The sequence below is a fragment of the Sus scrofa genome, chromosome 8, assembly GCF_054392235.1.
Source record: "Sus scrofa isolate SSC_HxYL_T2T_F1_AM1 chromosome 8, Sscrofa_HxYL_maternal_Yorkshire_Landrace_v2.0, whole genome shotgun sequence".
NCBI lineage: Eukaryota > Metazoa > Chordata > Mammalia > Artiodactyla > Suidae > Sus > Sus scrofa.
Genome location: NC_139390.1, coordinates 130,158,468 through 130,185,671, shown reverse-complemented (window position 1 = coordinate 130,185,671; position 27,204 = coordinate 130,158,468). Strand labels below are relative to the sequence as shown.

Below are 27,204 nucleotides of genomic sequence, written 5' to 3'. Positions count from 1 at the left end.
GGAGGAGGATAGTCTTGTGGGTTCCTATTAGGTGGCTGTTCTAAGTACGGGGTTTCCCTGTGACATCAGTGACGTTCTTTGATAAGTACTCTAGATAAAATCATGTTCAATTAATATATTTAGAGAAAGTAAGCAGGAGTCATAAATTTACATGAAGTAGGTAAGACCTAGCACCATCACCAGCATCATTTCAACACCTTTATTTATGTGATTCCAAACTTTCAATTCAGTTTAGAATTAAAACAACAACAACAACAAAAAGTAAACCTGCACAGGTGCAGAAGCAGTTGGTAGCACCAGGTTGCAAATTAACAGGCCAAAAAGGGCAGGACCGAGAAAGTATAAACATGGCTCTCTCAGAAGCAGTTTTCATCCAAGAGTAATGAGAACAGACACAGAAAGAGGCAGTTTCTGTGGCAGATTGCAAGAAAGGCTGTAAAGGACTATCATTACCCTTGAGATATACAGAATGTCTTTAAAGTTCAAGACTAGGGCTTTAATCTTACTTCAGTGCACAATTATAGGCAAGTCTCTCACACTTTCTGGGCCTTTGTTTCTTTTTCTCAAAAACGGTTGAAAGAATACTTGATTCAGAGGATTGGTGTGAGCTTTCAATGAGATAAGACAGTTGATGAAGCTGGGATGTAAATTTGTAGAATATCAACTCCATGAATATACTTGTTTCCAGATACTCTGCTATGTGATGGGATACAGTGTTGAATATCTCTTTCCCCTTATTCTTCAGTACAGTAATTCCTGGGTTTTAGCTGGATTTACAGCCGCCAGAAAGAAAGGAAGCCTTTCCTTGTCTCTTGCCCCTTCTCCTAACAGGAATGTGAACATGATAGCTGGAGCTTACAAAGCTATATTGGACCCTTAAGTGTATTATATGTACTTAGGATGGCAAAGCAGCAAGATGAAAAGATCATTGGTCCCTGCAACCTTTAGGAAGCCACTATACTAGTCACAGACTCGTATTACATGAAAGTTTTCTAAAACATGGAAGAAAAAAAAATACATTACCATTTTTAAGTAGTCTGTGTTTTCTCTCATGGTTGCTAAAGGTTACTTGAGGTTGTGAACCAGACAGAAACACTCCCTGTCCTCATGGAACCATCTGGTAATGAAAAAAGGACATGGGATAATTCACCTGACCTATTTCTAGAGCCCACTCTCTCCTGTGCAGTCTGGAGACCTGTGTTATTAGATCCAGGGCCGATGGTTAACAAAACATTTTCCAGGACCCAGGGTAAGACTCTTGGAATCCAAACATTTCAGAATAGGACCTTTGAGGTTCTGAAATTCTCACCAAAGGCCAGTCTCAGGCACCATACAACATGACTCTCTGCTGCCTCCCTAGGTCCCTGAGTAAATGGATGCTGCAGTCCATCCTGCAAAATGCCATGAAAATTATCCATTCAGTGAGATAATAGTAGAGAGGCTGCAAGGACTGCTGGTACTTGAAGATGTGAGAAGTAGTTTTGGATCAAATTGCAAAATTCCATGTATTCTAGAGTCAGCAGAAATGAGTATGTTGATAAGTGTCAAATGTTTTACTAACTGAGCGCAGAAACTGCGGAATGAGAAGGGAGTGGAGTCGCAAGAAGCAAATAAGTAGGTGGTTGCCCTTCTCAGTGCCACTTGTCTTTTTCCGTTTTTAAAAGTTTTATTGACGCATAGTTGTTTTATAATGTTGTGATAATTTCTGCTGTATAACAAAGTGATTCAGTTAGTCATGTGCACACATCCAATCTTTCTCGGTGCCACTTTTGATGAATCTTTTCCTTGATATTCCAAGGGTCAACTACTAAAACCAAAAACGATTATTTGAAAAGTAATAATCGACTTTGCAGGTAGTCATTATAGTTATTTCCCAGAAGGAAAACAGTACCTAATAAATCCCAGAGAGTTTTTCCTTCCAGACATAAAACATACCAACAAGTAAATACAAACCAGTCATCTTTCAATATGGGAAAAGTAAGGATAAAAGCAATTAGACTACTAGAAACTGAAGGAGGAGAAAGCACTCACCAAACATAAATCTCAGAGTGTGAATCAAAAGCTTTAAAAGCAATACACACTTTGTAGGACATGGGTGAAGTGTTGATTTGATCCCATTTCAGGCAATCAACCTCGTGATACAGATGATAGGTTCCTGAGCCTAGCCATTAAAAGAGACCACATCTTCATTCAGAAAAAACAAATCGCCCAAAAAATCTTTCTGAACCTTGCTTTTATTCTCTAAGAACCTAGAAAGAGAAAGGATATCATTACTAATTTTCTCTTTTTTAAAATTTCTAAAATGATGATGTAAATAGGTACCAGATATTAAAAATAAAACAGCAGCAACAAAGAACTATCAAGTGTAAGATGTCCAATACACTTGCTTCTAAAGTGATTTTGTGCTTCTTTCCCCTTCACTTACTTTTCTCTATCCCGTCTTCTTTCAGTTCTTCAAATCTGCAAAGCTCTTTTTCAACTTAGAGCTTCACATACACTCTTCACTCTGCCTGGATGGGTTCCTGCTATGATTCTTTCCTTCTTTGCCCCGTCTCTTCACTGAAGCTTTAATCACCTCCTCAGCATTAGCTCATCACCTTCTCTCTCTGTCTCTATTCTAGTCCTTATTTTTGTTTATTGTCCCTGTTTGATTTTTTTCCTCCCTCATAGACCATCATATCTTATGTGTTGTCTTCTTTACATTTGATTTTCTTTTTTTCTCAAAACTGCATACTCAGGGCCTAGCACAGCATGCAGCAGAGAGTAGCCTCCTGATGATATTGGTTGAATAAGTGAATGAATAAAATTCACTGCATTTTCCCCTTGCTTAGCTTGCCTGAAAATATATTTTAGAGGAGTTCCCTAGTGGCTCAGTTTGTTAAGGATGTTGTCAAGGCTGTGGTGTGTTTTCCATCCCTGGTCTGGGAATTTCCACATGCTATGGGCATGGGCAAAACATATATGTATATATATATATACATATACACACACACACACACACACGTACATATACATGTGTATGTGTGTGTACATATAGAGAGAGAAAGAGAGAGACTTCTTTTTGAAACTATAAAATTGTTTACAGTCACAAAAAGCACTTCTTGTAAAACAAATATTAATTGTATTGGAAGACTTTATCATTATAATGATCCTAAGACTTATGTGCAACCATCTTTTTTTTTCTTTCTTGAAGAAACTGATAATTCAACAGGTTTTCTTTTCCTTAAAATAATGAAAAACTATAAGTCTTATTTCCGAAAAGAAAGTTCAGTTTGCCCTGGAATAACACACATTTGAACTCTGTGGGTCCCCCTCTGTGTAGATGTATTTTAGTAGTGAATACTCCAGCACTACAGGGTCGGTGGTTGGAATGTGGGTTGCAAACTGAAGATACACATGGAGGGCTGATCATAAGCCATACTCTAATTCCACCCGCCAGCCCCACACTATTCAAGGGTCCACTGTGTTCGCTTCAGGAAATGCCTACAAGGAAGTCTGTTTACAATTTGACACTGGCACCGTTTACTTCTAAATATTGAGGTAAATGGTTTCTCATTTGATTTCTTGGCTTCAAATTAACTCGTACGCAAATGAGTGAAATAATATTCTAAAAATAAATTACAATCATAATGAATTTGGTATGTTTACTCTATAGATCGAGTGGTTTCCATGCAAGTTAACTATTTCTTAATAATGTAGTAAAGTCAGATTCAAGAAAGTGTATGTGGTTGATAAATGGTATTAGAGAAATTAAAATGCACATATAACTTTCATAGTTTTTCTTTTATGTTGAAAATTGGTATAGGTGAAAATTTATTTTAAAAACTAAACACATGGTGATAATGTAACACAAATAAGCAGGTTGGAAAAGTATTCAACAATCTCTTTCTTAGGGAAATCCTCTTATAACATCTAACATTCCACCAAATTCTTTAAACGGGGATATTGGAGTCATCTAGAGAATTAGACGTTTCAGGAAATTACTACATTTCCAGAAATGTTTGAGTAATGTCCTTTCATGTGTCTTTCTCTTTAAAGACAGTGATTCATGGTAACCTCATGATTGAAAGAGGGAAACTTAGTACCACAGAGTCTTTGGAAGGCAGTAAGTCCTCTGGCATACTTAACACCATGCTTTGTTTTGAAGATAATGAGGACATTCCAAGCTGTTTGGGTCTTTTGTCTAAAAATTCCCACCAGAGGCTCTTTTAAGCCCCTGTGGTTTTCAGTGCCTGATTCCTGCAGAGCCCAAGTCTGATTTCGCTGTGGCGTCAGCTGTTCCTCGTGCTTGTTGAGTCCTGTGGGCCATTCATGGGAACATGCTCAAGGTTGTGAGAAAAACACTCACTTTAGGTGCTCTTCCCGGGGGGCATAGTTTTGATCATCGTTTCAAACTGAGATTCTTCCTTTTGAAATTCTGAGCACAGTGACATATGGTATCTTGTCTTGCCCCCGACCTGAACAGAAGTGAAACAGAACTAGTAACTGGCATATGGTAATGATATGAAAAACTACATTAAATGGATTGCATGTGATGCCATTACACTGTTTAAACTTTCAGAAGGCAAATAATGTTCCATCAGGAAAATTATAGGAGTGGTTTGACTGAGGTGACAAAGTTTAGTCTTAAATAATGAGTCATAATGGACAACTGGCTTGAACAAGGAATTCCTTCTTCTTAAACATGTCCCTGTCCTGCAATTAGAATAAGATGATATATCTGGGGAAAAATCTCAGTGACATTGATTTACCTATTTAGAAGACTTGCTGAAGAACGTAGAAGAAAATTACCTGAATTCTATGCCCAAATTCTTGAAAATAATGAGAAAGAACCATATTATGACTATAAAAATAGAAATAATTTCTATAGACTGTAAGAATGGAATGGTCAGTTAAATATTTTATAGGATTTTTAAGGAAGACAAGAAAATGAGAAATTATTTTTTTTTTCATAAAAGCTCCACTAAAATGAAAGTCTTTAACAATTCACTGAGCATCTTCTAGACGCCTCAATTTATTAAACATACACAGGAGAAGGGATGTGGGATCGTTTTGGCAATATAGCGTTAAAAGTTTATTATTAAAAAACCTGGGAGTTCCCGTTATGGCTCAGTGGTAACAAACCCAGCTAGTATCCAGGACATAAGGATACAGGTTCAATCCCTGCTCCTGCTCAGCGCTTAAGGAACCAGCATTGCTCTGGCTGTGGCATAGGCCAGCAGCTGCATCTCCAATTCACCCTGTAGCCTGGGAACCTCCATATGCTGTGGGTGCAGCCCTAAAAAAAAGGGGGGGGGACCTAATACGTAGGAAAATGTACAGTGAATAGTATAAAATGACTTTCTTGTACCCATCACCTAGGTTCAAAAATAAATACTTGACCAATCTTGCTTTAGCTATACCCCCTCCCATAGCCCCACCTATCCCCTTACACTTTTTGACTTTTTCTTATCAGGATAATATGATTCCAATAACTACATTTCATTTGATGCTTATCTTCTTAACAAAGGACAAGTTAAATGCACTCCAGACTATAAAAAGATTTGGGAAAACATTAGTATTCAAAAAATGCCTTTCCATGACCTTAAATAAATAGTAATAAATAATAATGCAGTTATACTCTTAAAATTACTTAATGGCTTAGCTTCTGCTTTGTGAAGTTTGTGAATTTGAAGCTTATATGTTGGACAGCCCTTACAGGCTTTCTAAGGAATCTCTAATGGGCTTATTCAGATATATTCTAAGATCAAGAAATCACCCAACTTTAAATCTCAAATTGCACAAAAGATTTCTGATATTTCTGGTATTTAGTAAATTGGACAAAAGATGAAGAGAAATTCTAAACAGGAGGAAGAGGGCTAAGTACAAAAATGTTTTGTTGGCTGATTGATTTAAATAAGTTAATAGATCCATTACGCTATTCCAATCTCATTATTCTTGTGATCTACACATTCATGAGATATATATTTGTTGAAAATTGTGATTGAGGCAGCAAAAGAAAAAAAGAATTTAAAAAAATGTGACGCCATCAGCTAGTCACTTTGGCTTAGTTTTTTAGCATTAGAATTGCTTCTGACCAGGAAAAAAAAAAGAAATGAAGCCCATTATTTGTTCAAGATATTACTTGCTTCTTTGTGAGAAGCTCTAGAACTATCCATAGAAATCAATCTTGGTTCTTTTCGACTTGAATTCATTTTATAACTGGAAGGGATTCGTATGGAGGGAGAAGAGAAAATACTCTCCTGAACTTTATAGTGATGTTGGACATGTTTTTGTTATGTGACTGAATAGACAAAAATTATCTTGCAGAAGCACAAATTCTCAGTGTGATTGATTTTTCAGTAACATAGCTGTAAGACACATAGTGTGGTCCTTTTCACTGACAAGTGCAATAGTGCAGTATGTAAATATTATGCTTAACTTACCTTGTAGGGCATTATAATCACCTTGCTGTTTTTACAAGGAACCATACCAATAAAGAACAATTGCATATTTCATAATTAATATTAAAAATTACAATTGCATTACCTAAAATGCCTTAAAGATAAAATATTAATACTGTTTATAGTGGTTTTAAAATCGAAGCATTGTTTATCTCCTGTAGTAATAATAAGAATAGGGGGAGGGTTTGGAAGGGAAAACTGACTCAGATGAAGGTCAGCCAAGGAGAATCTGCACTTGGATTAGGCTTCAGGTAGACATTGCAAATGGGAATCTACGCTGAAGAAATTAGAAGCAGAACACATCTGAAGGTATTGTTTACCCTTTACTGCAAGATGGCATCATCTGTAGCTTTGGACTTTTGGAGAAAAAAGATAATTAGTTTAATTTCAATAATATGCTACAGAGAAATTACTAGAGCAGAAGAAAGGAGAAAATTGGGAGGAGATGGGGCTGCAAGAACAGAAAGAGAAAGAAATTGAGTATAAAGAAGTATATAAGGAAAGGAGCTGATAGAGGAAACTTCTGGCTTTGGCACTAACTAGCTTTGTGACTCTGGATACATTATTTTATCAACCCTAAAATATCCTTGTCTCCAAATACAGAGTCAAATAGCTGCCTCCCAACAGTTCTGTCATTAAATTAGTCCATTTGTGTAAAGTATCCATACGCAGTAGGTCCTCAACAAATAGTATCAAACTATTATATATATAATTTTATATAGTCTTATATAACAATATCAAAAGACTCTGCATTTTTAAACAATAGCTTTAGAATTAACCAATTAGCCATAAGAGAAATCAGTCTCATTAATTTATAATAAAAATTAATGGTTATGAATTGTGTATTTATGACATAGAGGAAAACAACTTCATGAATTTGAGCTTTTAATTATAGATACAGTTTCATGTGATAGTTATAGAGTAACACTTTAAAATTATTTGGCATTTGGATATTTACTTTCCATTTTAATTCGAATATATTTATACATGTTCCTAGGATAGAATTTAAGTCAGGAATTTCCTTTCCACAAGCATAAGTTCTTCAGCCATTGGTGTACTACTGGGAAATGACATAAAATATATCCTTTTTTGTAATTTGATTCTGAATCTACAAATATCAAAATCTATATAGTTTCCTAACCATTCCTGCTTTAATCTTACATAATTCTGGAATAAAAATGAGAGAAATGTTCTCTTCCCCATCTAGCCTGCATTCAGATAACACAATTGGAGTGTTCAGTTGCTATGGTGAGCATTGCACTAGAAGTACCTTTATAGGAAGTACAATATAAGATTACCTAGCTCTCATCAGAATTATGAAAATTTCTCTGGACCATCAAGTACATTAGTGATCAGGCTATGAGAACAATGCTCATAATAAACATAGATTGAGGATATTGCTTTTCGAATCTCTGGATTCATTGCAGTTTCCAGGTCTCCAAGGGAGAAGGGTTGTTTAAACAATGGTTCTTTGTTTTATAGTCTTAGGTGTTTTGTTTTCTTATTTTCTTACTGTGCTTTGGATGTTTATTTGAGCAAAAAACACAATAGCTGGAGAGGAACGGTCTTGGTCTTTGAACTAGCTTAGTTTTAATAGTTTTGCTCTCTGAAGTGCTTAAGCCATTCCCACTGGCTCTTGTGAGTTCTTGGCAATGATTTAGTTTGCTGTTTGAGTCTTCAGTACCTCAGCTGCCTGCTGAAAGTGGCTGCATGGCTGATTTTGGTTACTCTGGCAGGGCAGCATTGCCACGTGGAGGCAAGAAAGGATGTTTATATGCCCTAAGTTGCCAGCTCACCCTGCATATCTCTGGACATCTATTTAAAATAAAAATGCACTAAGATACAAAAGTGCACATGCGATGGGGAGCAGGGTATGTGCATGAATGTATAGGAAAAACATTGTGTTGCAGTCACTAAATTACCTCAGAAAAATGATCCTTTTTTATCTTTAGATGGAAGTTATGCCATGATATGTTTATTAGGAAGTTCGTGCTGAGGCATATTTTTGCTTTGAAGATCATAAAAGGACTCTCCTGAGAATAACAAAGTAGATTATACTTGGATTTCAAAAGGTTATACAATAAAATCCAGGAAAGTGTCCTAATTGTTGCCTTAATGACTCACATATTCAGCCTCTCCCTTCCTTTCTCATTGCTGTTAATGTTCATTTTATGTAAAAACCTCAACTGGAACTAACTAGGACATCTTTAGGGTAATGTTAGTTTCTAGGCAATAGTAATTTTCAATTAAAATTGCACAGTTTACCCGTGGTTTGAAAGTCAGATACAAGGACGCTATGTTACGGGCTTTTTGCTTTTTCTAATCAGACTCACCCTCCATGTCTTTCTCAAAATTGGCAACAAGTTTCTGGTTTGTTTTTGGTTTTATGCCACAGTGCTTATCTGGTCGCCATTCCTCTCTGTAGAGAGGAGACAAAAATCTCCCTAGGACTTAGGCTCAGGTCTCCTCAGGCTACAGTGAGGCCTGCACAGCTCAAGATAAGAGAAGAAAGCACTTCAAACAGCTAGGAATTAATCAGCCAGCCTGGCTTCAAGCTCAGTGTTATAACTGAGCAATTCCTTCTGAGAAGCTCACTTACATTAACTGAAATTAAATGAGACATTTAATTCTTGGGTAAAAACGGCTCTTGAAGCACAGTTTAAACCAGTTACTTTGTGATGTCACTAAGCCAAGGGGCTAATTGAGCTCATTGGAAATGGAAGGGCCCCTGGGTTTGTATCAAAGGGGGATTGAACTGGCCTTTGAAACAATTTCCTTATGTCTTATTCATACCTTTATAGCATTACATTTTGTATCATCCGTTATCACTTAACCAGAATGTTCAACCCCTCCTCTTGTGTCAGTGTTATTTGTAATAGAGGAAGCTCTTCAGGGAATGCACGTGATAGTTTAATTGTTCTGTGAACCAGTGTTAACTTAAGGTCTTTCTCATTGTACCTCAGAACTGCGTTTCTACATTTGAGCAACAGGATTAATTATCATGTTACCTAATTCTAGAAAACAGGCTTTTGCTGTGTTATTGGAATTTGATAAAGTGCTCAAATACAAAATAAACACAATAAATCAGAGTATTTCTGTTTCCAGGTTTTCTAATTAGATATTTTATTTTCACCAATAAAGTACATATAGTTCCTTCATATATTTCTATTGGAATTAATTATTTTATAAAATTCCACATAAATGCGACATTAAATTTCATTTTCCGATTTCAAGGATGTATTTACACAAAATGAGGCTACTAATTCTCTCTCAAAGTTTGAGAACTGCCCTGAATCATTTTATTAACAAATATTGTACCCTGAATCATTTTATTAGCAAATGTTGTGTTTCCCAATTAAATGATTAGCCAATCAGAATAATCAATATATGCTAATTATATGGCTAAAGTAAAGTCCCAGATGGGTTTAAATCTATGACTCTAAACTCAGAATCATCTGTCGTAATGATTAAATCATTTGCTGTACATATCAGATGCTAGCCCATTAGCTTAATCAAAGATATTGAAAGCTGTTTTGTTGTTTTTTTTTTTTCTTTAGGCTGTTAGTAAAGCAAATAAAACATTTCTCTATGTTATTGACAAGTTCTTAATGGATTTATTCATTAGACACAGTGACTCTTCAGAGAAGCTCTCGCCATGCAGAGACAAACATTTAAGAGCCTTTGAATATCCCTGGTGTTGATTAAAATATGGTTCTTCATGAAGGTTGAACTTGTTCAATATATTCTAAATATGTTTTGTGTCTGGCTAACTCGATAATGGCAATTTAATTGTGGCTTCTTTCGTCATTTTCATGAAAACAAAACTGGTTTTAATAAAAAGAAAATTGAAAATCCATAACTCTTTGCAGAGTGGTGGTAAAGTTTTTCTTAAATACTGATTTATATGGAGAAAGGTTGCTAAATAGATGGTCAATACAGAAGGATTTAAATAGGAAAGAGAACTGTAACTCAGTCACTTACTAGTGCTCCACATTAATTGAGAGGACATTGATAGATGATGCTCACCAATCCGCATAGACACATTCTGTCTAGACTTAAACTTAAAGGACCTGGTTGTCACTGTGTGTAATACAAAAATTTGGAAATATCCTAAATGTGTATCAACAGGTGAAGGGATAATTAAATGGTCATGGAGTCATATAGTGGAATATTATACAGCAAGGAAAATGGAAAAATACTATAACATATGTTGGAAGAATTTGGAAAATATTTGTTGAAAGATAAAAGCAAGCAACACATCAATGTGTATAGGTTGCTTTCACATCTATAAATGTCAAAACTAGATGAATATTAGGAATATATTTTATAGAGATCCATACAAACATGTTAAACTAAGCAGAAAAGCAAGATATTAATAGAAAATATGTCTAAAGCACTTAGATACCAGATACTTTTCAAAAATACAATATGTATTTCTACTCTTAGGATTCACATTTAAATATGGGAAATGAAATACAGAGAGATCAAGTAATATCCCCCAATTCAAAAAGCTATGAAGTAAAAGAGCCAGGATTTAATTCCAGCAGCCTGGCCCCTAAGTTGTGCTTACTCTTTGTGCTCTACAGCCCTAAGAGAGTAACTAACAGCACACTTACCACAGAGTTTATTTCAAGGAAGGGTGAGGGAGATGAGAGAAACAGGCACTTCATGTGGTCGTGGTGGGGGTTTCAAGAGGGATTCACAGTAATGACAACATTTCTGTTGGGTGATGCATACAATTGTCCATTTTATTATTTCTCTTTAAAAATGTGCACATATTCTATATGCAGTGTTTATATAGTTTTAAAATTTTTATTTATACTTATAATTTAAAGAGTTTTAGAATCTTGCCACTTTTAGCAGAATTAAGTAAATTACTGTGGTAATAGAGGTCAATTTTGTTTAGTTTACCAAAAAATAGTCTTTAAAATTAAAATATTTTGTAAACAAATCATCCTTTTAGTTGAGTTTTAATAGTCTTTTGTTTTGTTTTGTTTTGTTTTTACTCTGAGAGTTGGTGAGAAGGAAAGTATGGATAAGTGATTGATTATATAATAATATTGAAGGGAAGAAATGAAAGGACACATATTATCCTGAAAGCCAAGACCAGTACTTCACATACTGTTTCTCATATATTTCAAAGAGGTAGTAAAAATCCTCCAAGTAATACTGTAAGATGAGAGTAAAATTAGGTTATTAGCAGCAAATGTTAATTGAGTACTTATGTCACAGATACTGTCTATGGTGCCAGCATGCATCTGATTCAGACAGAGGTGTTTTACTATTACCTCGTTTTTTAGATGAGAAAAGGAGGTTAGCATAAGTTAAATAACATACTTTTTACCCAATTAGCAAGTTGCACAGCTAAAGTTAGAACCTAGTTCTTCATGATGCCAACAGTAATGTTTCTAATGGTTATCCCTATGATATTTTTGGCTATATTTAGTCTTTTTTCATTTGAAAAAATTCAAACATATAACAGAGTTGAAAGAACACCTATTGTATTAAACTTCTTGGGCTGCCATAATAGAATACCATACACCGAGTGGCTTAAACAATAGAATTTGTATTTTCAGTTGTGGACACTGGGAGCTAAAAATCAAGGGTCAGCAGAATTCAGTTATTGGTGAGGCTCCACCTCTTTTTATGCATTCATGGAGAAAATGAGCAAGCTAGAGAGCTAGAGAGAGAGAGGAGTGCCTGGTGTCTCTTCTTATAAAGTCCCTAATCCTATTAGATTAAGGCCCCGCCCTTTTGACCTCATTTAAATTTCATTACTTTTTTTTAGGCCTTCTCTCTAAATATAGTCACATTGTAGGTTATGGCTTCAACATATGAATATTGGAGGAACACAATTATTCAGTCCCTAAAAACTGTATACTCATCACTTAGCTTTGTGTATTTGTTTTGTCAAATATATATATAATTCTTTTATCTATCCACTCAAACATCTTATTTTTAATACATTTAAGAAAGAATACCAGGGAGCCATAAACTTTCCCCCAAGTACTTTTATCATGTTCAACATTTGCTACTTTTTATGGAAAATTAACGTATCATTAAATGCACAGATCTTAAGTGTGCAATTCAATGAATTTTGGCAATGCATACACCAGTGTAAACCAAACCCCAACAAATAGAGAACAATATCCTCCCAGAAAGTTCCCCCATGACCTTTTCAGGTTAATCCCTGCCCTACTGTCCTGGTCGCTGGCATTCATCATCCCAATGATTTTCTATCATCAATTAGATTCACCTGTTCTAGAACTTCACCTAATGCTCTTTGTGTAGGACTTCTTTCACTGAGTGTAACGATTTAGCGATTTATCTATGTAGTTGGATTTTTCAGTAGTTCATTTCCTTTCAATGTGGAGTAGTGTCCTGTTGTCTGAGTATATCAATTTGTTTACTAATTAGCGTACTGACAGAAAGCTAGGTCATTTCTAGTTCTTGACTATTATCAGTAAAGTTGTTATAAACAGTTGTATAAGTTTTTGGTACATATATTTTCTTCTATTTTAGATTCTGATGGAGAATCAGCATTGCTGGGTAAGTGTGTATTCAGTTTGAAATAAAATGCCAGATTTTTTTTTTTTGAAAGTGCTGTACCATTTTACACTCTCACCACCACTGTGCGAGAACACCGATTGCTCCGAATTCTTGCCCCCATTTATTGTTATCAGTCTTTTTAAATGTTTGCCGTTCTGATGAATGTACAGTACTCTCTGTGGCTCTAATTTGAATTTCCCTAATGATAGTGATATTGAGCACTTCCTTGTATGCTTATTGGCCATTCATATATCTTCCTATGTAAAGTGTCTGTTAAATCTCTTGGTTCAATTTAAAAAATGGTGTTATCTGTGTATTATGAGCTGGAGGAATACTTTATATATCCTGAATATCAGTATTGTCTCAGACATGTTTTTTATATATTTTTCTTTCTGCATAATTATATGGAATGAGCTCATGTGATTATGCAGGCCGGAAAGTCCTAAGAGAGGTGCACTTGGCTGGCTGGAGCCCCAGGAGAGCCAGTGGTATAGCTCCAGCTTGCATCTGAAGGGCCGAGTATCAGAAGAGGTGATGGTGCAAATTCCAGTCCAAGGGCCAGAGAAGACTGATGTCCACCCTGCTCATCGGTAGGCAGGTGGACTTCCTTCTACTCAGCCTTTTGTTCTGTTCAGGCCTTCAACTGATTGGATGAGGCCCGCGCATATAAGCAGAACAACCTGCTTTACTCAGTCTACCAGTTCACATGTTAGCATCATCCAGAAACACCCTCATAGACCTACTCAGAATAATGGCTGACCACATTTCTGAGTACTCTGTGGCCCACTCAAACTGCCACAAACTTGACCATGGCACTATTCATTCTCATCCTGTTGCTGAAAAGACTTTTCTTTTTCCATTGGAGGTTTTGGCATCTTTGTTGAAATCAGATGACTGTGTGAGTGGATCTATTTCTGGTTGATAAAGATTATAGTATTTGTGGGTACATTAAACTCAAGGTGCTGAATCTTGCTTCCTTTTAAAGAGGGTTTTTGGTCTAATGAGGATAGGAGGCATGATAACAAAAAAGGGTCTATTGTTAAGTAATTATCACAAAATTAGGCAATCTTAGCCAGGGACCAAATTTGACTAATCATTTAAATAGGAGGTTGGTAATTTTTTTTCTTGTAAATAGCCAAATATAAATATGTTAGGCTTGTGGGCCATACATGGTCTGTGTCACACATTTTTATCTGTTATTTTTTAACAACTCTTAAGCTATGGGATGTTATTTACTGATTCCTGATTTAAAGGCAACAGGCAATCACAAGCTACAGAGAAAGAATGAAGAAGTCTGAAAAATGGTATATTCCTCCTCTAAAACGCATGCCAGCTCATATTTAACATAAGGGATATCTGAGCTTTGTATGCATGGCATCACTCACCCAAAGGGGACTATTTTGATTACAAAACATTTCCATTTTATATTGTAATGGTTTTATATAGTGATAATTATAAAGCTGACACAGATGAATCCCAGCAGATAAAGTGGGAAAAATCCAACCTGGTAAGAATACATATATTCTACTAAAAGCATTTTAGTAAATACCACCAAGAAGGCTGGTTAGGAGGTTTGCAAAGAAAATGGCCCAGGGCATTTTTTTCTTTGTCCAGATTCTTTCCCCAGATGTGCCCAAGATAGAGATAATGGGTTACAGAGTGCCTGCTATCCATTTCTTCCTAATAGGATCCAAGAAAGTCAGTAATTTGTACTGAGATGATCCAATGATAGATTCAAATGACAGAAAGATAATAACAGAGATTGTTTACCAAAATTTTAGAAACAGAGACCTGATTGAAATAAACAGGTGCTGTTTTTCGAGAATTAGGATTGCACCTGGCAAGAAGAGTACTTGTTAAGCAAGGATTGTTTGGGGTTCAAAGTAATTATATAGTTGTGAAGAGGGGACAATTTTGAAACTACAAGGTTGCAGCTAGCAGCTGCTAGCAGGTATTATTTTAAAAATGGCTCCTGGCATCCTTGAGTTTGACATAGTTCAGAGAAAATTCAAGTTCTCAGTGGTGCAGGGACATGTCTTCGATTAGATCCTCAATGTCCAGCCCCCTGCGTCCATTCTTGTATGCTTGATCTGTGATTACTCTGTTATGATTTCAAATAGTCATCAAGATAAAAATCATAAAATATAAAATGAGTGAAACAAGACCTTTGAGAATGAGTGAGGTCTTAGCTTTAAATTGGAGAAGGTTTATCTTTCAAGGAATGGCCAAAGGAAAAGAGAGTTTAACTATAAAGGGGTGCTTTTATATGGAAACATGTAAGAAAGGTATGTTTATACTGGATAACTTTAATTTGGGGAGTAAGAGTGGAACTTGAGTATATGCTACAAATGAAAGAATGAATATGGAACTTTAGGAAAGTGGAAAGGTTTGGAAAAAAATTCTGTAAGAGACAGAGTAAGCCATCAAGAAGCTAAAACAATTTAGCACATGTGGTTATTTTATTGTAGTAATAAAATGATGAATAATAATTACCTGACATAATTGAATGCCATTAATGTGTGAGATGCTCTGGGCAAGGGAATTTACCAAAGTTACTGTAGAATAAAACAAAGTAGTATGATTTATGGTGTTAGGTTCTAAAGTCAGCCAGTAAGGTGAATATTTCATATACTCAAATAGATTTTTTGAAAATGTCTGAGTAAGGACTGATCAACAGCTTCTCCTTAAATCTAATACATCTAGATTTTCCTTTAGCACTGAAACAGATTGCTGTTTCTGTTGGAAGCTTGCATTTTGGAAATATGCTGCATGAAAAATATCTTTGACTAAGAAATTAGCCAATTTACATCCCTCATGTCCTGCTTACTCGGGAGCAGAAACTGATTGGGTAGAATGGCTTATGGGATCGCCCAGTCAATGTACATTATTCTCTCTTTCTCAGGCAAAACTATTTCATTTTGAGTGTGTTCAGACCAGGCAATATGACTTCATGATTCACACAAAGACTGCAAAACTGAAGAGAACCTTCTGATTTTACAAATGAGAAAATTAAGGCCCAGGTAACTTCATTCACTGGCGAAAGGCCAAATAGTTAACAAGTAGCAGAGCTGGAATTTGAGCCCAAGTCTCTCTCCCTGAGTCTAAAGCATATTGTCACAGAGGGTTTTGTTTTGCTGCTGCTGTTGTGGTTTTTAATATTCCTGACTAATATTTTGCAGCTTTTAAGTGAAATGAGAGAAAATAGACAGGAATGACCTTGGCTAGTGATTGATGAGGCAAACAGAGACTTCAAATGACATTGGGTTTTAGACTGTTCAATACATTGACGAAATGCTTATCTTAGAATCCTGACTAGTTGGGGAAAAAGAGAAGGCGAAGGTGAACACATAGTGGGACAACTGAAACAATCCAGATCCTAAGATTCAGTGTAGTTCAATATACCTAAACTGAACTTGTACTTCAAAGGAAACTTGACAAGGACTAAAGCCTGGTGCCTGAACTGCAGAACATTGTGTAAGTAAAGGTTGGTTTTAAAGGGATGGAGTTTAGTGAATGAAGTTCAGAGTAATCTCCATTAATACTTGAAAAGCTAGCTTCATCCATGAGGGCATTTAGACACAGTGGAAATGAGTCATCATTTGGTGGTGAAGGGCAGAAGTACTCTCAAACAAGCTTCCATGAACTAGGGTTTTAGAGAGAGGCTTATGAGGCACATCATAGCCCCCTACTCCAGAAATAAAAACTAAAACTTCTGAAATGTTCCTCCATAATCTCACTACATGAATGTCCATACATTTTAATGTCTTGTATATATGCTCTTCTGATAAGATGTTCTCTATAGTGGGCAATAGTTAATACATTAAAATTCATTTATTTGTGATAGAATGAGGTTTCTGGTTGGTGGGATTTTATAAGTCGATTCACAGAAAAAGCTGTGAAACAACTTGTCCATCACATAAAAGATTATAAGCTATCTTCAAAGTGTTCTTTCCTGACAGTTGTGGGGTAAAGGGGTGTAATGCCAAAATACTTAGCAAGAGTTGCAAATTAAAGAAAGAATCAGAGGGGATTATTGCTTTCTCTTCAGACTGTGTGGGATCCCAAAATATAATACGGGTTTAGCACAGTTTGCAGTAAGATTCTAAGCTACTAAATTGAGAAGAGATAAGAAGGAAATCTAAATGCATATATTTAATATGACTAATCTGTTGGATGGCTGTATTTTTAGGCAAGCTGTGTAGAAAACTGGAGAACATAGGGATAGAAAAGAGTGACTGTGTCTTTTTCAGCGTGTCTTCTACCTCAAAACCACTCTAAGAGAATAGAAAATATATTTCTAGTCACCGCTGAGGGTATTTTTCAAAACTTGAAAGAGACTTCAAAGAAATGTAAATGACGTGCTCTGTGCGCTCCCATTTCCCCTAAGGTCAGTTTCTTGGCAGCCTTCTTCTCAGTCAAGACAGTTGTCTTTGCCAGTCCCAGTCTACTGGGAGACAGTGTGAGTTGGGCAGCTGCCTTTGCAACGAGAGGTGTGTTTCCTCGGCAGATCTTTTCCTTGTATCTTCTCAGGTCTGAGAAACAAGTCATAGCTGTCACTCCATATGCTGTGCCATATGCTAATTTGACATGAAGCTGCATGGCAGGCAAGTTTGTTTCTCCAGGACTTCACTCCGGGAGTTGACAGGACGGTAGTCCATGTCCACAAGAGGATCGGTTTCATATCCATGACGTGGGGGCCACTGGCTGTTTAGACTGTCCTCAGAATGGGTGAGATGTTTGGGGGCTAGTCAATCAGGGTCTTGTCTCGGGTAGGATTCTTGAAAGCAAGCAATGTGCTCATTTGCACCTTCACAAAAATTCTGTTAGAATGTCTGATTTCAAAAGAAAGTCTCCCTGTAAGAAGGGAGAAACCATTTTCCAGCTTTTAGGTGAATGGAATTTGATAGTGACTTTATCCCAAGGCAGCTCATTAGGCAGGCTGGAGATATCACTGTGAAATTTTTTTTTTTTTTTTTTTGAAGAGCATGGGGGAAAAAAAAAGCAAAAAAAACAAAAAAAAAAAAACCAAACAAACCTGTTAATGACAAATAAATGGAAATGTCTTTTGGAAATGTTTTGAGAAATTAGGCTGTTACATCTTTACCAAAGTATTTGTGGTAATGCGTGTGCTTTGGGGTAATGATGGACGATGTTAGAGGAGATGTGGAGAAGCAAATAGGGGGAGAGCCAAATGCATAGTTCCCCCCTTTTGTGCCCAAAGAGTCTTTAAAACAACTGAAAGCAGAACAGAGTTTTGAGAACAAGGGCTGGTAGAAAGCTCATAGCCTGGACTCTAAAAGCCTTGGCTCCAGAAAAATCAAAACAGGCTTCATTGCCGTAGTTCCCAGGAAGAGTCTGAAAAGTATTGACTTACAATGAGAGAGACAAAAAAGACCAAAAACGTATCACTCTTCATTTTTTTCTTGTTGTTTTGTTTGATTTTTTTTTTTTTTTTTTCTTGTTAGGGCCGCACCCATGGCATATGGAGGTTCCCAGGCTAGGAGTCAAATTGGAGCTACAGCTGCCGGCCTACACCACAGCAATGTGGGGTCCGAGCTGTGTCTGTGACCTACAGCTCGGAGTGAGGCCAGGGATCGAACCTGCAACCTCATGGTTAATAGATTCATTTCCGCTGTGCCACAACAGGAATTCCTAGCTTTTCTTTTCACTGTGACAATCTTGGAGAGTGGGCTACATCTGACTTCCTGGGATGGTGAAGACTGTGGCCGTTTCTTCTGCCCTGCACCTCACTTCTCTTAAGGGAAGGTCTGTTGTAATACATGACCTTGAGCAGCTGGCTTCAGACTCACTGTACTTGCTCACGGTGCCAATGAGACATTGTGTAACAGGAGCTTGGCATTGAAAGTCATGCGCATGGTACACATAGTAGAAGTGGTGCTTGTTTAATTAAAGCGGGATGATGAGGATAATGATGATGACGTGTGATTTCCTTAAATTGGGAAAGGGGGGTGAGCTGTGGGGGAGGGGACTCCTGGTTTTGTTGTGTGTGTTTCTACTTCAGGGACTACTCTATCTTATAGGTTCCAAAATTCAATTTTTCTGAGCTCTACCAGGGCTTATAGGCTCCGTGGATTCAATGCTGACTAAACTCTCAAGGGACTAGTGATAAACGGCAATGTCAATTTATTTACAGTGGAATATCTATCTGGCCTTCGGTGGCTTCTCCAGTTTGTCCAGTGGGAATATTAGCAATCCTCACCGGGAAAAATGTTTACCAGAATTAAACTCGACTGCTCAATAATTTGGCCACCTAAGAGGGAGGAATTACAGTCTCCGAGTACTTTTAACCCATTCATATAAGTCAATGTCAACATCAGGAATACACAGTTGAAACCTTTTAAATAAAATGCTGGAAACAGAGCCATTTCGGTTTGGAGGCTCTCCCATCTCTCTTACTGTCATCAGTTCCTCTCAGCTCTTCTTTGATCCGTCTGTTCTTGTACCATTGGGTAGCTTGTTCTTCAAAAGGACTCTTCCTTACTATATGCTATGGCCTATAGCCTCTGACACTGCAACATTTAATCCTCTCAGCTCAGACTCCTCAGGGTCCGTCTCCAGGAGTCAGGATGTAGCGAGACCACTGCTTTCATTCATGAATTCTGAGGTACAGAGGACTAGTACCGGCACAGTCTATTTCAGATTATCTTTAAACAGATGACTGCTTTCACAAGACGAAATTGAAGGACCTTTGCAGGTAAACATGTGTAGCTCATGGGAGATTGTGCTCAGCAAAATGCAACACAGTGATACTGTAGACATACAATTTCTGGGAAGAAAAAAAAGTGATCATTCTGTTCCACTTTGTATGGGACAAACTATAATTTGCCATTGGCTCATTTCTGGCGCTCCCACTCATTTATTCATTTAATTATCTAAGCATTGAGCATATAGTGCATTCCAGTCAGAGCATTAGCCTTTGGTGATACAAAAATAAAAAATTCAGTTTGTGCCAAAGATCTCACATGCTCTGAGGTGGAGAGAGAAAAATATTAATAGTTGAAACAATAATCATGATAATAGTATCTACCTTTTATGTATTGATATTTACTTTGGGTCATGGCCTATCTCCATTCTTTCTATAACTCATTAAAGCTTTATAACACCATGTACTATTATTACTATTGTATAATATTGCTTTACTATTCCCATTTTACAAATGAGTCAGAGAAGCTACGTAAATTGCCTAAGGTCATGCAGCTTTTGAATGACAAAGCTTGGATGATAATTCCTGCCTATCTGACTCTGAAGCTACTATGTACTCTTAGTCGTAATGTTAGAATTTTAGGAAAAAAAATATATATATATATAGTATAGTGCTATATAAAAAAATATGAAAAGGATGCTTTGCAAGAAGAGGAGAGGGTAAGAGGTTCTGTTCAGGGAATTTTTCAAACAGGAGGCATGATAGGAATTGAAACTTTGAAGTTTCTCGGGTCAGAAGATAGGCCACAGAACAGGGGAGTTTATTTAACCCTTGAAGAGAACCACACATAGTTCTTTAATGCTGAACTTAAAGGGCAAGTAAGATGTAACAACTGGAGAGTTTGGCAAAAGCCAGATCCCAGAGGCCTTGCATGTTTCCATAAGGGGTTTAAACTTTGTCTTGAAAGCAGTGAGGAGCCACTGGAAAACTTTAAAACAGGAGAGAATCCACTGTGTGTCTGAATGTATGTAAACACTTAAAATAAGGTCATCCTCTACTTTCCCATTTGGAAGATACATAAATGCAAATTTTTAAAAAATTATTTTTTCCCATTCTTGGTGAGGTAGGTATATATATTTATTAATTTAGATATACATGCATACATCATAATATTAAAAACAAATTAACTTAGAATTAGTGCTTTATTCTACTATATAATTTCATAACTCTCTATTCTGTCTGTGGTGTTAATACCATTTGGATCACCTGAACTGCTTTTTTTTTTTTTTTTTGTCTTTTTGCTATTTCTTTGGGCTGCTTCCATGGCATATAGAGGTTCCCAGGCTAGGGGTCGAATCGGAGCCGTAGCCACCAGCCTACGCCAGAGCCACAGCAACGCGGGATCCGAGCCGCGTCTGCGACCTACACCACAGCTCGTGGCAACGCCGGATCCTTAACCCACTGAGCAAGGGTAGGGATAGAACCGGCAACCTCATGGTTCCTAGTCGGATTCATTAACCACTGCGCCACGACGGGAACTCCTGAGCTGCTTTTTGAGTGGGCTGAAATATTTTTCCAGAGCTCATCACTTTATTTCTATAAAATCTGTTGAGATGTAACACATTATGGATCCATATTTCAAGCTGTCTTTGGTAATTATATTCTAAGCAGCAAGAACTCCATTTCTTAAAAGAAATCATCTTATAGGACAGGAATGGAAATCTAACTCAGTCTGCCTCCAAAATTTACACACTTACTTATTATATTGTTATGAATTATCATAAACTGATTTGTGTACAATGGCATAGAATCCTTGTAACCGTTAGTTTGAAATCTCAAGAAATAGTATTAAATCTACCCTTTATGAAGTAAGTTCTCATTGTGTGCTCCACATTTTAAAGATTCCTCTATACGCATTCCCTCACTATTAAAGCCTAGTCATCTTAGATTTAGGACACTGTCCTATGGACTCTGTCATAAATAGAATGAACTCAATATTTTATGACTGAACAAATGATTATAACAGATGTAGTTATTAGCAAGAGCTATTTCTTAAAATATTAATTTGTTTTTAATTGTCTATTTTTATACTCACTTGTCACTATGTAAATTTGCAGGCTAGTAGGAAGCAGTGTATCAGACTCATTTTTTGCAGATGTAGCAAAACTTGTTTTGCTAAGTTTCATCAGAGTTTAGAACTTGGACCATGTAGTGAATATGACATGATGTTTTCTTTATTGCTTTAATATATTATTCCCTGCTTTTAGTAATACTTGGCATATTTTTCTGTGTTTCTTGGCATTCTGGATTTTCTCTGTGAATTTCTTCTTCATATTCTGCACTCATTTTTTTTTCTTTTGTTGTTGTTTTTTTTTTCTTTTATCATTTATTTGTAGTAGTATTTCATATATTTTGGAATTAGATTCTTTAACAGTTGTGTGTTTGAAATCTCTTACCCTATGTACCCATGGGGCGTCTCTTTTTACTTTTTCCACCATGTCTTGTGCTGAAGAGGCATTTTCCACTTCAATCCTGATGAATACACAGAATATTTCCTTTTGTTGATCCATCAACATTTCAATTAACTGACCAGTTACCAGACTCATATCAAATGGTTACATATGGATAGACAAAGGTGTGAGTAAGAATCGTCAAGTGTATTATAGATTAGGTGAGGAAGAATTCCATGTAAAACCTAAAAAAGGATAATATATTTTAATGGGGAAATCCTGGGAAATTCAAGGGGTTTCAAGGAAACAAGCTATGTACATTCAAGGCATTTATTTGCATTGTTAAGCAGAAGGATAAAAAATGTAATATATAGTTCAGGGTGTACATATTAGTCATTCTTTTCGTCTTACACATTGAGAACATTGAGGTTCTTGGTTGTTTAAATGTCAGATGTTTTCTTTGATGTTCTTTGACATTTTCTATAAACCTAGAATCCATTTTTTATCTAAACAGAACAAGATTAGACTGTAAAATGCCACTTGCTATTACTTTCTTGAAATATGTGACTGACTATAGTGTATCAGTGGGGTGATATATATGTAATACTGCAATGGATCCTTGCAGAACATCTTACATCAAGAGCTAATTAACTTTCCTAGTACCTGGGTTAGAACAGTGGCCTTTTAAAAATTTCATTTCTTATACAGGGAAAAATTAAAGAACAAAGAGTCTGTATTGCCAGCAGGTAAAAGCAAAGCTGACAAAGATAAAAGGGTAATTACTATTGTTACCTCAAATGAGAATAGTTTTGCTCATCTACCCCTACTGCAATAACCTACCTGTGATCTATATTGCAGAATTCATATGGTCTTTACATGAGTTACTACTTCTGGTTTTTAAACCTTTGTGCAATTGGCTGTATACAAATCATTAGATTTTAGAGATGGGAAAACTGAGGCTAAACAGTTAAATGACTTGGTTGTATAGTTAAGGGCCAGTTGGCTTTTAGCTGGGCATCTCCAGAATTAGTACTCAGGTCTTGGTGACTCCAGGTCTGGGTTTGCTTTTCTTTTCTTCTGTTTTGTTTTGTTTTTCCCTTTCCCTTCCAAGATCCCTAATCTATATGTTGGAACCCTGATGATCTGAAATGGACTCATACATATAATCAGCACATCAGTGTGGTTTGGGCTGGGGAGGTATGCTTAGTTTTAAAACAAATGTGTAAATTAAATTTGCCTACACAATGTGAAGTCTAATTCCCCTCTACTTTGATATGGACCAACCTCAGTTTGTTACTTTTGACCAACCGAATGTGGCAGAAGTGACGCTGCATGATTTCCAGGCGAAATCATAAAGGGCGCCACAGCCACAGCTGCTTTTTGGCTGTTTTTCCAGACACTTGTTTTTGGAACCCATTCACCATACTTTGAGAAAGCTAAGCAGCCACATAAAAAGTGGAGGTGAGGGAGTTCTGGCCACAGCCCCAGCAGAGGTCCAAGCCAACAGCCAGCATCAAATGCTAGGCAGGTATATAAGGGAATCCTCAAATGATTTCAGCCTTTCAACCTCTGAGACACCCTAGTGATGCTTAGTTAAATGCAGACAAACTGCCCCCCAAGCCCAGCCCAAAGCACAGATTCAGGAACAAAATAAAAGTTGTGTTTTAAGCCATGACGTTTTGGAATGGCTTTGATACAGTGCATAGAAAAAACAAGTAGATTAACTCACATATACGTACTTAACACTCCCCATGTGCGGCCACTGTGCCTGGTGCAAGGAATGCAAGGAAGAAGCTGATAAGGAAGGGAATCAACATTTGCAGACTACATATTATGATTCAGGCACTATGATTTGTGGGGGCCTTATATATATTATTCCAAATCATTCTTGAAATAATGCATAAAGGAGTTAAAATTATCTTAATTCGGCAGAGGAAAAACTGGGACAAGGAAGGTTAAGAAGTTACCTTTGAATCATAGTATTGGTCAACTGGTAGAACTAACATACAAACGTAGTTTCTGGGACTCAGAGTTTATCCTTAGTCTTTCTGTTAAAGGGTGATTAGGATGTGTCTGCTGAATATGCACAAATCACATTTGGGAGGTTTGTAACTAATTATGAAGCAATTTAATAAATTCTGTAATAGACACATGTGCAGCACTTCAGGAGCAGGGATGGTAGAATGATTCTTATTCTGACCTCTCTTCCAGAATTAATTAAGATTCCTTCACACGTTTGCATAAGAATTATTAGCCACTTGCTCTTGAAAGATGTTTGGAAGGAGAAGGATCAAGAAGAACATTCAGATCAAAGGGGAAAATATGACAAAATCCTAGATGCGGAGGGTCTGGTGGCAGTTTGGGAAGGACTGGGGTTTGGGATGGAGTGGACCTAGGGAAGCAGTGTAGGAGTGGCCAGAGGCAAAGGCGAATGAGAGAAGGAAGCCACATGCTGGGAAAGACTTGATTTCTCAAGTCAAGGAGTCTGTATCTTATTGTGGAATCAACAGAAAGCTGAGGATGCTTAAAACAAGGGGGTGCTTGACCAGATCTTGGACTTCCCAGCCTCTAAAAATGTGAGAAATAGATTCCTATTGTTTAAGCCATCCAGTTTATGGTATTTTTGTTATAGCAGCCTGAGTGGACTAAGATAAACATATATATTAATATACATATATAATGTTGATGTATATATACACACATACAGATACTTATATATGTAAGATTAAATACATACATATATATGTTAAGATTAAAGGTATTGGATGGTAATGATACTATAGAGTGGGAAAAGTGATTTGAGTGAGCGAACAGAATTGCTGGAGTGGTGATATTGAGTAGTTGACAGGAGATAGGACATCTTGCATATAGGAAGGGTTGGCCTTCCCTACAGTAAAGACAGTTCTTCCAGGTTATCGGGAGGGGACAAAAAAGAACAGGTGGATATCCAACAGGGAGGATGGCAGAGGTGGTGGTGGAAATATGTGGAAGCTGTCTTCTTAGTGCTGACCTTATTCACTGAAATTGGAATCATCGTCATAGCTGGAGTGAGAAAGGGAAACGACCATGTTATACGTTTGAAGTGAGAGGAGGAATAAAACAGTGAGACAGAAGAGTGAGAGCATGAATGGGTCAGGGAAACAGATGAAGGGCTGGGTCTCATTCCTCAGCAAGGGGCCTATTTCAATCAGAACAAGGATATGAATAGAAACATCAGAAGAAAGTTTTAGGATATAGCATATTCTCTAATGATTAGTGGTACATTTCAAAGAGTTCTGTGCACTGATTTTTAAGACTCTGAATAGAAGATGTGCAGATCCTTATGGAAGGAGAATCCTGGTGATAAAGAATGACCTAGAAAAGTGAGACCTCTGATGAAGTGTTATGGGCTGAATATTTGAATCCCCCAAGATTGACATGTTGCAACGACCGCACTTCCATGTAACTGAATTTGAAGGTCGGACCATTATGGTGTAAGTGAGGTTACATGAGGTCCTAAGGCTAGAATCCTGACTGGTTAGAATCAGTGTCCTTATAAGAAGAGACCCCAAAGAGCTCTCTCTCTGTCTCTGTCTCTCCCCCAAGTAAGCACACAGCAAAAAGATACCCATCGATGAGCCAGAAAGAGAGTATAAACCAAATTGGCTGACATCTTGATCTCAGACTTGCCTCCAGGACTGTGAGAAATCAATTTCCGTAGTTTAAGCCACCAAGACTATGGTATTTTGTGATGGGAGCCCAGGTGGGCTGATGCATGATATCTGAAGTGAAGAGAGATGAGGAATGGAGCAAGTTTTAGAGGGACCACCTCCATGTGGGCTGTTTTGTGAGCTGAGTATCACGGGTGTGGGAAAGAGAGAGTTCCAATAATTTCCTAGAGAGGAACACCGACCTCAGGGTAACACTTTCTTATGTTTACCAGTATATTAAAGGATATAATAAAGGATACAGATACACAGCCAGATGAGGAGATACGTAGGCTGAGATCTGGGAGCGTCTTGAACCCAGGAGCAGCTAGACCTGTGGATTTAGGATATCACCCTCCTGGTAGCTCCACCAACCTGGAAGCTGTCTGAATCTTTTACGTTGGGGACTTTTTAGGGGATTCATTTTGTAGGCATGGTCAATTATTAACTCTATTTCCAGTCACTCCCCCCTCTCTGGAGAAAGAGAGAGGGTGGGGCTAAAAATTCCAATCTTCTAATTATCATTCAGGTCTTTCTGGTCACCAGTCCCCATCCAGGAGCCCACCCAGAGCTGTCTTATTAGAACAAAAGACACTTCTATCATTCAGGAAACTCCAAGGGATTTAGGAGCTCCATGTCAGGAACTGTGGTCAAAGTCAAATAATGAAAGATGTTCCTGGTGCTCTTATCACTTAGGAAATTACAAGAGTTCTGATAATTTAGCACAAAGACCAACACTATATATTTTCTGTTATCTCCCAGAAGGTGGGGTGGGTGAAGCAAGTGTTGGTGCTTTACTCATTTCTTTTTTATACTCACTGTTCCTGTGTACACTAACCCAGAATATTTTAATTGCAAATGTGTGACTCTACTTGCAGGGTCTGCTGACCACTGGAAAGCACGTGGTCCTGTGGAAACATGTCAGAAGTACGAGGATGTTAATATACCTGGAAGTATTTAATTTTGGGGGTTGCAATTTTAAAAGGTATTGTACTTTTGCATTCCATTTCTAATATTTCATTGTTAGTATATAGAAATGCAACTGACTTCTGAATGTTAATCTTATATTTTGCTACTTTGCTGGACTCATTGAACAGTTTGAGTAGTTTTTGGGTTGAGTCCTTAGGGTTTTCTATATATAGTACCATGTCCTCTGCATACAGTGACAATTTTACATCTTCTCTTCCAATTTGGATACCTTTGATTTCTTTTTGTGGCTAGGACTTCCAATACTATGCTGAATAAAAGTGGTGAGAGTGAGCATCCTTGTCTTGGTCCAGATTTTAGTGGGAAGGCTTTCAGCTTTTCTGCATTGAGTATTCTATTTGCTGTGGGTTTGTCATAATGGCTTTGATTATGTTAAGGTATATTCCTACTGTACCCACTTTGCTAAGAGTTTTTATCATGAATGG

The 27,204-nt window shown here is 37.1% G+C and overlaps 1 protein-coding gene across 3 annotated transcripts in view; it reads right to left on the bottom strand.

The window, feature by feature from the left end:
* Positions 1-187: 187 nt before the first annotated feature.
* The window catches only part of LOC110262188 (uncharacterized), a 665,542-nt gene continuing 638,525 nt past the window's right edge, over positions 188-27,204 (bottom strand). Inside the window, exons 8-9 of one of the 3 annotated variants that reach the window (XR_014813348.1) lie at positions 4,349-4,457; positions 188-2,249 (exon numbers count right to left, since the gene is read on the bottom strand). The gene's annotated coding sequence lies outside the window, so the exon portion shown is untranslated. Of the gene's footprint in view, positions 2,250-4,348; positions 4,458-18,421; positions 19,780-22,112; positions 22,352-22,424; positions 25,149-27,204 lie in introns of those variants that run through there. The other 2 variants (XR_014813349.1, XR_014813351.1) reach the window with 2 other exon arrangements.